The sequence below is a fragment of the Anabrus simplex genome, chromosome 6 (assembly GCF_040414725.1).
Source record: "Anabrus simplex isolate iqAnaSimp1 chromosome 6, ASM4041472v1, whole genome shotgun sequence".
NCBI lineage: Eukaryota > Metazoa > Arthropoda > Insecta > Orthoptera > Tettigoniidae > Anabrus > Anabrus simplex.
The window spans coordinates 305003262-305017704 of record NC_090270.1 but is presented as its reverse complement, the minus strand read 5'-3'; the positions used below and the strand labels follow the sequence as shown (position 1 = coordinate 305017704).

The following is a 14443-nucleotide window of genomic DNA, read 5'->3' as shown; positions in this document are numbered from 1 at the left end:
ACTGTACTTTTACGGTTTTCGGAGACGCCGAGTTGCCGGAATTTAGTCGTGCAGGAGTTCTTTTACGTCCCAGGAAATCTACCGACACGAGGTTGACGTATGTGAGCACCCCGAAATACCACCGGACTGAGCCAGGATCGAACCTGCCAAGTTGGTGTCAGAAGTCCAACGCCTCAACCGCCTGAGCCACTCAGCCCGACTTACGAATACCCCTCTTATAAATTTCTATCTGGACATCATTCTCTTCCCTTATCCGAATACCGTTATCTTCTGTTACGTTCTGATACATCGTGTTTGCGGTCATAACTTAGTATCTTACAGTTACATGTACAGCGTTCTTACTCGTAGTCAAAGAAAGTGATCAAAGTGTCGATTACTTTTTTTTTTTTTTTTTTTGCTAGGGGCTTTACGTCGCACCGACACAGATAGGTCTTATGGCGACGATGGGATAGGAAAGGCCTAGGAGGTGGAAGGAAGCGGCCGTGGCCTTAATTAAGGTACAGCCCCAGCATTTGCCTGGTGTGAAAATGGGAAACCACGGAAAACCATTTTCAGGGCTGCCGATAGTGGGATTCGAACCTACTATCTCCCGGATGCAAGCTCACAGCCGCGCGCCTCTACGCGCACGGCCAACTCGCCCGGTGATTACTTTCTTGTTTGCGGATCCATGTTTACTAAGACTTTTTTGCTTCTAGTATCGTATACTTATAGCTGTTTCAATTTGCGCTATTAATTACGACAGATCCTGTATATATTGCCGACAATTTTCTTCCTGATTTTTTAAACTAAACCTTGCCTGACAACCCGGGATTCGAAAGGCAGAACACTTGCGTTGCAGATCATCATCAGGCTATCTCACTTTCATCAGGTGATAAACAGAAAATGAAAAGCTGTCTTGTCCATAATCAGTAACCACGGCACGTAATTTGCCAGAAATGTGCAAGTCATGAATCTGATATGTTGTGGCCTTCAATCTTCCCAGAGACATTAAGTAGGACCCTGAGCTCAAGTGTTGTCAGTGTTGAACTTGGTCTCGTTCGTGGCAACATCGAGGTAAGAAGGACTACAACACAATATTCAGTGAGGTTAAACAGTCTTATATATTGCAGGACAAACATGTATCCTACCTTTTACTTTTTATATTACTGATTATTTTAACATACTCATCCTACAAACAATTTGGCTGTCTTTCCTGGCATGATCAATTCTTTGTTTAGTAACTTAACAATTCTATGTCATTCTTTCCCTCCTTTATTTTCACTTTGGATTCACTATCAAGATATTTGGCTCTAAGTGAATCTGTCTCTCTACACACTCTCAGCAGATGTGGCTCTTCCATTCTTTCCTCACACAGCGAACAAGGCTTTTCGATATCTTTCTCTCCTTGACCATTATTTTTTGTAGATACAGGTAGGCCTACTTCGTCTTGTGTTTGCAATAAACTAATATCTGAACAACCGTATTCGAGATGCGAGTATGCATGAATAAATAAATGAATAAATAAATAAATAAATAAAGAAGAATTTTTCATGGCTTTTCTTCCGAATTTAGTGGGATCGGCACTTGGTATTGAATGGCCCAGTTTTATGGCATGATGCCCTTCCCTATGTGAAGCGATTGTATTTACTATTGCGTGTTTCTGTGGTTGTTGATAGTGTGGTGGGCTGTATGTAGATGAAGAGACATTTAGAATCACGGAAGACCAGCCATTGGGAAGAGAGTTGTTATTATTATTTCTTTCTTTCTTTCTTTCTTTCTTTCTTTCTTTCTTTCTTTCTTTTATTCTTTCTTTCACAGTTTACCCTCCAGGGTTGGTTTTTTCCCTCGGACTCAGCGAGGTATCCCACCTCTACCACTTCAAGGGCAGTACCCTGGAGCGAGAGACTTTGAGTCAGGGGATACAAATGGGGAAGAGGGCTAGTACCTCGCCCAGGCGTCCTCACCTGCTATGCTAAACAGGGGCCTTGTGGGGCATTGGGAAGATTGGAAGGGATAGACAAGGAAGAGGAAAGGAAACGGCCGTGGCCTTAATTTGGGAACCATCTCGGCATTTGCCTGGAGGAGAAGTGGGAAACTACGGAAAACCACTTCCGAGATGGATGAGCAGGGAATCGAATTCCCTCCACCGGGCGAGTTGGCTGTGCGGTTAGAGTCACGCAGCTGTGAGCTTGCATCCGGGAGACAGTGGGTTCGAATCCCACTGTCGGCAGCCCTGAAGATGGTTTTCCGTAGTTTTCCATTTTCACACCAGGCAAATGCTGGGGCTGTACCTTAACTAAGGCCACGGCCGCTTCCTTCCACTCCTAGGGCTTCCCTATCCCATCTTCGCCATTAAGCTGCGTTTACACTAGCGAAACTTCCTCGCGAAAGTCGCTCGGGCGAAACTTACTCGCTTCGAGTGAAATTTCGCACTACCCAAAACAGCGCAATTCAGAGCGAAAAATAGCGCGAGTGGGGCGAGCCGCCTTCGACAAGCCTGAACGCTTCTGTTCTTGTTTTCTGAGCCAACATGGACACTTGTTTTGTCCCTCCAGGCGCTGCAGCCGCGTTTTCCATCATATCAATGTCATTTTTTATCAAGAAAGGGAAGAAGAAAAATCGGCGCCCTCGACGATGGTGGAGCAAACAATTATTCCTGGACGAAGCCAATATGGAAACAGCCTTACTGTATGAGAGAAATGGTACATTAACCCATTGATGATACAATTAAGAACTTCGTCCGCATGAGTACCCAAGATTTTGAACAACTCGTTTCACTGATCAGTCAAAAAGTTGAAAAACAAGACACAACATTCAGAGAAGCAGTAACAGTGAGAGAAAGGTTGGCTGTCACACTGCGTTTCTTAGCAACTGGTGATTCGTACACAAGTTTACAGTATTTATTTAAAATATCAAAGTGCACAATATCAAAAATCGTCCCAGAAGTTTGTGATGCGTTGATTGAAACACTTCAGGATTACGTGAAGGTAAGGATAATAATTAATCGCATTTGAAACAGTAAATCGACTCGGTATTATATATGTATTTTTAAAAAGTCAAATGAACAAATAAGAATGCTAATAATTAAAAATCACACAATATTAATTCAATTTAGAAATATATTTCGTATCCAAACCTCACCCGTTTAAAAAAGTAGCGTTTGATATATTTATTAATTGTTGTGGATCAATACAAAAAATGGGTGAAAATGTAAAATAGAGATCAAATAATGGAAGAAAAATAAATCACAAACCAAGTAAAATTAGTCACAAGCGCAATAGCCCATCTAAATATGACGAATCCAAATGTTCAGGGCTTGTACCTTCTGAATGTGGTGTTGTCTGCCCACTAGTGAAAGTTCTTCACAATGAACCAAGAAAGCTTCAAAATAGGTACCGGTAGTTTCAAAAAAGTAATGAAATGACACAATTTTGCATTATAAACCAATAGTAATAGCTTAGCTGATCCGGTGACTGCTCTTATTTTCTTTCGATCCTTCACTTCAATATCATCCCAGTAGCGCTTTCATCTGCGCTTTCACTGTAGAGATAGGAAAGTTTAGTTGAGAACTAATTTCCTTCCACGCATCTTCTCTTTTATTGCGACTAAAATAGTTTTTGTTTTTCGGATTCTACATAAAATCTCTATTTTTGTAGAGCTCGATGAGCTGCAAGCACTGTTCTTGATTCATCCCTCGCGCAACTACGGGGACCACGTTTACACTGAGAGAAATTCGATGAGCGAAACCCTTTGATGCGCGGGCAAAAACCGATTGACCTCCGGCTCGCAGCGAAGGCCCTCACTCCGCAATTACTCAGGGGTGAGGGAGCGTCTACACTAGTGTAAACGCAGCTTTAGACCTACCTGTGTCGGTGCGACATTAAGCAAAAAAAAAAAAAAGATTTCCCTCCCCTATACAGTTGACCCCCGAGGCTGAGTGGACCCCGTTCCAGCCCTCGTACCGGTTTTAAAATTTCGTGACAGTGCCGGAAATCGAACCCGGGACTCCTGGGATGGCAACTAATCACGGTAACCACCACACCACAGAGGCGGATGATTATTATTATTATTATTATTATTATTATTATTATTATTATTATTATTATTATTATTATTATTATTATTATTATTATTATTAGTACTGACGTTCAGTTCAGAGAGCCCTTAATTCTATTCCCGACCGGGTCGAGGGCTTTTACTCGTATGGGTAATTCATCTGTCTCGGGGACTGTTCTGTGTTCGTCTCAAGAAACGTCTCTTTATTTTCATACAACACACCACACTATTACTAACGACAGAAACACTCGATAGTAAATATATCGCTCCAGATAGGGAAGGGCATCGTGCCATCCATCCCAGCATTTGCCTCGAGGAGAAGTGAGCAACCACGGGAAACAACTTCTAGGATGGCTGAGGTGGGAATCGAATCCCCTCTACTCAGTTGACCTCCCGAGGCTGACTGGACCCCGTTCCAGCCCTCGTACCACTTTTCAAATTTCTTGGCAGAGCCTTGAATCGAACCCGGGCCTGCGGAGGTGGCAGGTAATCACACTTAACCACTACACCCCACACAGAGGCGGATTATTATTATTATTATTATTATTATTATTATTATTATTATTATTATTATTATTATTATTATCTGTTTTTATTTAATATTTCCCTTCTCACATATAATTACTTTTACTTTATTAATGTTATTTTAAAAGTCCCCTTTCTGCAATATTCAGCAGTTCTTACGATGCTGATTTGCATACCACCTGATGTTAGAGGGAGCAGAAGGATGTCGTCTGCGAAAACCAGGCCTGGAATTTATTTATTGTGAAGTCATGGGTGGGCTTCTTATATTCTCCTTCCGTTAATTATTCAAAATATTGTTAATAAACATAATGAACAATGTGAATATTGATGCTTTCACGGCCCGTACTTGTAGACTTTTACAATAATGTAGTAGATTCCAGTAGTTATTCTATCTTATTGACAATACTGTAGAAGACTTCCTCGTGAACAGTCGAGATTTTCTTCTGAAGACGCGAAGCGAAGTTCTCTGCTAAACGTAAAGAGTTTCACATTGTTTTCTTGACACTGCATAAGCCCAAAAGCCCGTATCATATCTATAATGAACAATATTGGTGATAGCTTGCACCCCTGCTTTAGTCCAATATTTGTATGCATCATTCCTGCCATTAAGTCCTCTTTTACTTGAATACAGTTCTTCTACGGCACTAATCATTGTATTTGGCACCCCTATTCTAACCAACTTCGCAGCGATCGCACGTCCACTGACAAAATCAAAAGCTTTCTCTAACCGTCTTACTAATAAAGAGTCCTTATACAGTTGTTTAACACTTGTATAGTTATATATATACCGAGCTCGATAGCTGCAGTCGCTTAAGTGCGGCCAGTATCCAGTATTCGGGAGATGGTAGGTTCGAACCCCACAGTCGGCAGCCCTGAAAATGGTTTTCCGTGGTTTCCCATTTTCACGCCAGGCAAATGCTGGGGCTGTACCTTAATTAAGGCCACGGGCGCTTCCTTCCCACTCCTAGCCCTTTCCTGTCCCATCGTCGCAATAAGACCTACCTGTGTCGGTGCGACGTCAAGCAACTAGAAAAAAACCAATGTATAGTTATACAGTGAATAAACCCTGTATAAGCGTTTTATATTTTTCTTACTAATAAATGTGGTATACGCATTGTATTACTATACAGCACGTATATGTTACACTCGTTCTAAGGCGTAAGAACCTCTTCCTGCAGTTCACTGGCGTTTTTCGCACGTTCACCGCCTTTATGATCACTTCTGCTGGTTATCTACGAGCAAAACTTTCCGGAAAGTCGCGCAGTAGCACGGCATATCAAAAAGGCAGTGGCAACACAAAGTGAGACACCTGGAAATGGGCTTATACTGATATCAACATTTCTTCAGCTTGCTTGAGTAATGAACGCCAAAAAATAAATGGAAAAGCTTAAGAAAAGATCAATAGTTCCTAACTGGAATAGTACGGAAAACGTAGGCAATTGTAATTGAATCTATAGTTGTAACGTTTAATTTACCACCTGTCTTCTTCAAGTAGTAACGTCAATTCACACATCTCCGGGACGTGACGGCATCTTCCGTGAAAATAAAATATCGTCGCCATGTAAACGAAGGGATGAGTTCAACACTTCCGTTGACGACGTTCGCCGTGACCTTCAGTGCTTCTCCGTGATCCGTGCCGGCAATACGTATTCGCTCGCCGACGATATTTTCTTGTTTTTCACGGACGTGATTTCTCTCTTCCCGCCTTCCTGCTTCTCTGCTTTCTTCGAGTACTGAGGTTATCTGTGTACGTTTGAACTGTTCTTTACCTCCCAAAATGAAGGACGAACTGCTGATTGAATTAGTGAAGGCACACTGTTTTCTATATAATTTAGCTGATTCGAAATATATGGATAGTGGTTTGAAGAAGCGTGTATGGACGAAATTGGCGAGAAAATGGAAGCTGAAGGTAGGTAACTAACATTTTTTGCTTTTAAGATCAAGGAAATCAGTCTGTACATAGGCACCGACTTTGGCGCGGCAAGGCACTTTCTGCCCCAACCTACAAAGTCAGTGGAATTAAAAATTAATCAACAATTTCATTTATTTAATTTTTAAAGTAATTATTATTTAATTTTTCAAGTAATTAAAAGCAACTGTAGTGTATCCGTGAAATGTTACTTCGTCGTCCTTCAAGCACTTCTATAGAGTAGAAAACTCTCCTTCCTTACCCCTGCGTTTCCATATAGGATGAACCCACTGTTTCTTCCTCTCTTTCTCCTCTTCATCCAAGATTATAGCTATCATTAACAGTTCATCATTCCTAAAAAACTCATCATGGAACACTTGATTGCCGACGTATAACTGCGCGGAACTGAAATGTGAGAACAGACGTGAAATATTCATGTCGGAAAGGACGAATACGGACACGTAGAGCGCCGTCACGTCCCGGAGATGTGTGAATAGACCTTTAATGTTTTAACTACAAACATATTGTCTGAAGTTCTCAAATAGAGGTTTGTGGTGGCATTTAGTACATTTACAGACTCTTTCAGACTGAACGCTGAAAGGCATAACAGTCTATAGCCTAATGAAGATGCATGTCCAAAAGAACTTAAGAAAATGAAATGTTTCCTACTATTGAGATAATTATTGTCTCTCTTTCAAAATACAGGCAGGTATTGGTTTTGTAACACATATTCTTTTCACAATGACTGATACAATTGTGCATATTATGGTTTTTAATGATGAAGACATTTCTTAGCAGACAAAGTAGGGGTCCCCATACTACGAAAAACGAAAAATTAAGCAATTTCCTCAAGTGTGCTGAAAGTTGAAGGGATAAAGGACCTGGAAAGGTTTCAAATTGTGAGAGCTCTATCAAACCAAAAAAACAATTTCGAAAATCACTTCCGGCCTTAATGCAGTTTCGCTATACACGTTTCCTTTTTTATTAAAATCCTAGCTAAATTAACTTATTGGCATAATTCTTTATGCAGTGTGTTTCTTAGTTCAATGCACACAGGCGTTTTTTTTAAACATGTCCACACCGAATGTAGTTATAAGGGCTTAAGTGAAACCTGCATTGACTCAAATTACCGCTCGTAGCGGTAGAAAAAGGCAAACAGCTAATCTAATCGACCGGATAACGATGATTAAGAAGGATTGTAATTTTTGGAATAAATAAAGAATATATTCTCATCATTTTATTATATTTTATTTTACTGAAATTCGTAGCTCATATCCCTAGGATGTTTTCAACATTGAGTTACTTGCCTGAAGGACTAGAACTGTGGATTTTCATCATTTGATGTGCACTGTTTCTTGGCAGTAAAATAACTTTAAATCCATTACAAACTTTAAAGTGATAAAATAATTTTGTTGAAATGCAAGTCTGTATGATTTTCCCTATGCCTCAGTCTAAATATGAATCTAACTACCCTATACCATATATCGGTAACTGTGTTCTGTAACAAGGAAAGTGTTCCAACATATGTCAGATAAGTTAATATGGGAAGGACAGCTGGTTCAGAAAGTGATGGAACCAACTAGAGGGAAGAATATTCCGGACGTGGTGCCGGTAAAACCAGATGATCTCTATAGAGAACCCGAAGCGTTATATTGTACCGGTATTAGTGATCACGAAGCTGTTTTTGTCGTAGTTAAAAATAAATGTGAAAGAAACGAAGGTATTAAAATTAGGACTATTAGTCAATACCATATGGCTGATAAAACAGGCATGAGATTAAGAAGGAGGTGCAGGTTGGAACGAAATAGAGTTAGAAATGGCTGTGGAAGTAAGGAGAAATTGAAGGGACGTACTAGGAAATTAAATCTAGCAAAGAAGTCAGTTAATGATAACTTGATGGCAAGCATAATGGGCGGTCATACCAATTTTAGTGAAAAATGGAAGAGTATGTATAGGTACTAAAAGGCAGAAAGAGATTCCAAGAAGGACATTCCAGGAATCATTAATGAACAAGGGGAGTGTGTATGCGATGTTCTTCAAAATGCAGAAGTATTCAGTCAGCAATATGTAAAGATTTTTGGTTACAAGAATAATGTCCAGATACAGGAGGTGACTAATACTAAAGAAGTATTAAAATTTACCTACGATAACAATGACATTTACAGTAAGATACAAAAGTGAAAACTAGGAAAGCGGCTGGAATTTATAAGATTTATGGGGATATAATAAAGGCAATGGGTTGGGATATAGTACCATATCTGAAGTACTTATTTGATTATTGTTTGCATGAAGGAGCTATACCAAATGAATGGAGAGGTGTTATAGTAGCACCTGTGTATAAAGGAAAGGGTGATAGACATAAAGCTGAAAATTACAGACCAGTCAGTTTGACATGCATTGCATGTAAGCTTTGGGAAAGCATTCTTTCTGATTATATTAGACAGGTTTGCGAAATTAATAACTGGTTTGATAGAAGGCAGTTTGGGTTTAGGAAAGGTTATTCCACTGAAGCTCAACTTGTAGGATTAGGCAAGATATAGCAGATACCTTGGATTCAGGAGGTAAAATGGACTGTATTGCAATTGACCTGTCTAAGGCATTTGATAAGGGTAGATCATGGGAGACTACTGGGAAAAATGAGTGCAATTGGACTTGACAAAAGAGTGACTGAATGGATTGCTATATTTCTAGAAAATAGAACTCAGAGAATTAGAGTAGGCAAAGCTTTGGCTGGCCCTGTAATAATTAAGAGAGGAATTCCTCAAGGCAGTATTATTGGACCTTTATGTTTTCTTATATATATATCAATGATATACACTGACTGACAGTGACAATGCAACACCAAGGAGGAGTGGTTCGAAAGGGATGAAAGTTGGGGAAAAAACAGAGTCGGCACGGACGAATAATTGATGTTTATTTCAAACCGATATGCAGGTTACACAATGCGCACGGCATCGACTCAGTAGGATGTAGGACCACCGCGAGCGGCGATGCACGCAGAAACACGTCGAGGTACAGAGTCAATAAGAGTGCGGATGGTGTCCTGAGGGATGGTTCTCCATTCTCTGTCAACCATTTGCCACAGTTGGTCGTCCGTACGAGGCTGGGGCAGAGTTTGCAAACGGCGTCCAATGAGATCCCACACGTGTTCGATTGGTGAGAGATCCGGAGAGTACGCTGGCCACGGAAGCATCTGTACACCTCGTAGAGCCTGTTGGGAGATGCGAGCAGTGTGTGGGCGGGCATTATCCTGCTGAAACAGAGCACTGGGCAGCCCCTGAAGGTACGGGAGTGCCACCGGCCGCAGCACATGCTGCACGTAGCGGTGGGCATTTAACGTGCCTTGAATACGCACTAGAGGTGACGTGGAATCATACGCAATAGCGCCCCAAACCATGATGCCGCGTTGTCTAGCGGTAGGGCGCTGCACAGTTACTGCCGGATTTGACCTTTCTCCACGCCGACGCCACACTCGTCTGCGGCGACTATCACTGACAGAACAGAAGCGTGACTCATCGGAGAACACGACGTTCCGCCATTCCCTCATCCAAGTCGCTCTAGCCCAGCACCATGCCAGGCGTGCACGTCTATGCTGTGGAGTCAATGGTAGTCTTCTGAGCGGACGCCGGGAGTGCAGGTCTCCTTCAACCAATCGACGGGAAATTGTTCTGGTCGATATTGGAACAGCCAGGGTGTCTTGCACATGCTGAAGAATGGCGGTTGACGTGGCGTGCGGGGCTGCCACCGCTTGCTTAGCGGCGGATGCGCCGATCCTCGCGTGCTGACGTCACTCGGGCTGCGCCTGGACCCCTCGCACGTGCCACATGTCCCTGCGCCAACCATCTTCGCCACAGGCGCTGCACCGTGGACACATCCCTATGGGTATCGGCTGCGATTTGACGAAGCGACCAACCTGCCCTTCTCAGCCCGATCACCATACCCCTCGTAAAGTCGTCTGTCTGCTGGAAATGCCTCCGTTGACGGCGGCCTGGCATTCTTAGCTATACACGTGTCCTGTGGCACACGACAACACGTTCTCCAATGACTGTCGGCTGAGAAATCACGGTACGAAGTGGGCCATTCGCCAACGCCGTGTCCCATTTATCGTTCGCTACGTGCGCAGCACAGCGGCGCATTTCACATCATGAGCATACCTCAGTGACGTCAGTCTACCCTGCAATTGGCATAAAGTTCTGACCACTCCTTCTTGGTGTTGCATTTGCTCTGTCAGTCAGTGTATATGTAAAGAAGTGGAATCAGAGATAAGGCTGTTTGCCGATTATGTCATTCTGTACAGAGTATTAAATAAGTTACAACATTGTGACCAACTGCAAAATGACCTCTATAATGTTGTGAAATGGACAGTAGGCAATGGTATAATGACAAATGGGGTTAAAAGTCAGGTTGTGAGTTTCGCAAATAGGAAAAGTCCTCTCAGTTTCAATTACTGCGTTGATGGGGTGAAAGTTCCTTTTGATGATCATTATAAGTACCTAGATGTTAATTAAGGAAAGATCTTCATTGAGGTAATCACATAAATATGATTGTAAACTAAGTTAACAGATCTCTGCACATGGTTATGAGGACATTTAAGGGTTGTAGTAAAGATGTAATTGAGAGGGCATACAAGTCTCTGGTAAGACCCCAACTAGAGTATGGTTCCAGGATTACTTGATTCAAGAACTGGAAAAAATCCAAAGAAAAGCAGCTCGATTTGTTCTGGGTGATTTCCTACAAAGGGTATCGTTACAAAAATGTTGCAAAGTTTGGGCTGGGAAGACTTGGGAGAAAGGAGACGAGCTGCTCGACTAAGTGGTATGTTTCGAGCTGTCAGTGGAGAGATGGCGAGGGAGGACACCAGTAGACGAATAAGTTTGAGTGGTGTCTTTAAAAGTAGGAAAGATCACAATATGAAGATAAAGTTGGAATTCAAGAAGACAAATTGGGGCAAATATTCGTTTATAGGAAGGGGAGTTAGGAATTGGAATAACTTACCAAGGGAGATGTTCAATTAATTTCCAATTTCTTTGAGATCATTTAAGAAAAGGCTAGGAAAACAACAGATAGAGAATCTGCCACCTGGGCGACTGTCCTAAATGCAGATCAGTAGTGATTGATTGATTGTTCCAGCTTAGGATCTGGATGAATCTTAGTCGACTGGGACGTATGTTATAGGAACAAGTCCAGCTTTTCGCAATCGTATCTAAGGGTGAACAGAAAATGATTAAATTTCTTGACTGCTATGATAATGTGAATATGCTATAATAATGACTTACTAGCAAGTACAGAATGTTTGTTTCCAGAATGTGAGGACAGTGCATTTTTTGCATGTTTTTGGTGCAAGAGCAGCTTTGATTTCAGCACTGCACTGTGACTGTCCATTATCATGAACTGGAGTGAATTTCAGTGCAGAATTTTTAGTTTCTTCAATACATCTCTAAAGTTGTTTGTTCGTTTTTTTATCATCTGATCCCTATTGATAATATACGGAGGTCTGTAAGGGTAGAGATGATACTGTTTTTAACTGACAGCAAGGATACAGGAATACTTTCCATTTTTATTACTATAATTTTTGTACACACAATATAACAACATTGAAGGTAGATGTAAGTTTCCGACTTATTTATTTATTTATTTATTTATGTATTTATTTATTTATTTATTTATTTATTTATTTATTTATTTATTTATTTATTTATTTATTTATTTATTTATTTATTTATTTATTTATTTATTTATTTATTTATTTATTTGTTTGTTTATTTGTTTTAATTTTTAAGCCAACATACGACTACTTAGGTTTATGGAGGTTTTTCTTCTTTTTGTCAGCCCAATACTGTTTCATCCTTTCTGCTTCTGGAATCACTCTTCCTATTCTCTGCTTGTTGATTTTTGTCTGTAGTCTAGTGTGTTTATATTTCAATATTTTGAGTGTATTGGTTTTGTATTTTAAATCTTCTATTGTAATATGCAACGCTCTCATGTCTTCTTTAAGTTCTGTGATCCATCTAATATTATTCTTACTCTTCCATAATTTTTCTACTAATTTTGTTTTCTGGTGACCGTACTAGATGGCTTAAAAATGATATTCGTTTGTTTTTCATTGTGCTAGTCACAGGTTCTATTTCTTTATAGACTGTCTCATTGGAAGCTAGTCTCCAGACTCCGTTTACTTGATAATTTTTATTTAAACAGGTCCTCACTATTCTCCTTTCTAACTTGAGTATTCTATCTATTGCAACTGTGTTTGTTGTTTTGGATAATTTTTAACTTGCATATGTAATTTGTGGCCGGGTGACTGTTTTGTAATGTCTCAATTTGGTTGCTTTTGAGAGACACTTCTTATTATATGTATTTTTGGTGACATGCTGTGTTGTAACCAGTTTATCTATTCTATTTTGCCATGCTGGTTTCTCGTTCAGGTTATATGTGATTATTTCACCTAAATATTTAATTTTTTCTACAATTTTTATTTCTTGGTCTCCCAGCTTAATTTTGTTTGCAAGCGAAAGTTGAGTTAGCATAGTTTCCGCTTTTTCAAATGAAATTTTCAAACCAATATTTTGAGCTATTTCCTGTAAAGTTTTTATTTGTTATTTTGTTTCCTGAATACCATTGGCCAGAAGAGCTAGATTATCAGCAAATCCTAGACAGTTAAAATGTATGTTATCCATCTGGGTTCCAGTTTGTATACTTTTCGAGTTGTTCTTGTACCATTCCCGTTTTCGACTTATATAAGTAAACATTTAGTTTCCTCTATAGCCTTTGTTGCTGAGTCATTCCTTTACATTTATTTTCGTGTCACAAGTCGAAAGGGGAATATTGTAAACAGAGTTTTAACTTCAGTGCCGTACAAAAATTAATTAAAACTATCTTCCGAAGCCGAACATATCCAGTAATCTATTTAGAAACATGAAGCTCTGCCTGTCATCCAGGTTTTAATGTGAGATTTTTCGTTCAACCCTGTTAACATTGGGAGAGGTTGAAAATCTTGCCTTTCTAAAACTTGCTCATCTTGACCATTCCTTTCCGTGTCGTCTCAGAACTCACGAGTATCAAAATTCACACATTCCAAGAAGAGGATTAATAAGAGTAGTACCTGGGCCAGTCTCGAAAGTCACGAGCCAGGCCAGTTCTTCATCGAATGGATAAATACCCAACCTACCCACATAACGACTGGAGATATTTAAAAATGTAATCGGAATTGTGCGAAAAGGTCCATTGCAAGCGTCAGCCGGAACTGTGTACCCTCCGGTAATTTGCACCTCTCTCATCTAGAGGTGGGCCTGTCGTGTAGCCTCACACAACGTACACGCGACAGGGGGTTGAGAAACCCACGGACATGAGGTACACACTGGTGGGCTCTTTCACTTAAAACGCTATTGCCACTTGCAATTATATCTTTACCGGCACACGCGGATGACAGTATTTTATGACAAAACCATACTGTTTCGCCCGACCTGTACTTTTTCTGCTTGTAAAACCTATAACCGTTGTACATTAAATTTAGTTTACCCTTTTTGCGAATCTGCTCGATGACACTACACAGAATAACTGAGTAAAGATCAGTGTCATACTTGGAGAATGCGATCTGTGGTAGGGTGGTAATTCCAGTTAACAATACATTCTAAGAGCCGGTGGAGAAACGTGGGTTGAAGGGCAGCGTGAGTCACAGCGCACCTCATCCCTCGTCGGGTCATCGCAGGCCTCTGCTGTCCGGAGGCGTGAATTTTGACACTCATTAGAAATTTAATTAAGCTACTAGTTGGTAGTCTTGAGTTTTGATACTATTTTCTACTAATTTTAGTTCTCGAGTTTTGAGACAGTCTGCCTCGGTGGTGTAGTGGTTAGTATGATTAGATGCCACCCCCGGAGGTCCGGATTCGATTCCCGGCTCTGCCACGAAATTTGAAAAGTGGTACGAGGGCTGGAACGGGTCCACTCAGCCTCGGGAGGTCAACTGAGTAGAGGGGG

General features: G+C 40.7%; 1 protein-coding gene across 1 annotated transcript in view; it reads left to right on the top strand.

The window, feature by feature from the left end:
* Positions 1-958: 958 nt before the first annotated feature.
* Positions 959-14443, top strand: part of LOC136876512 (cytochrome P450 6k1) — a 41029-nt gene continuing 27544 nt past the window's right edge. Inside the window, exon 1 of the mRNA XM_067150526.2 lies at positions 959-1053. The gene's annotated coding sequence lies outside the window, so the exon portion shown is untranslated. The remainder of the gene's footprint in view (positions 1054-14443) is intronic.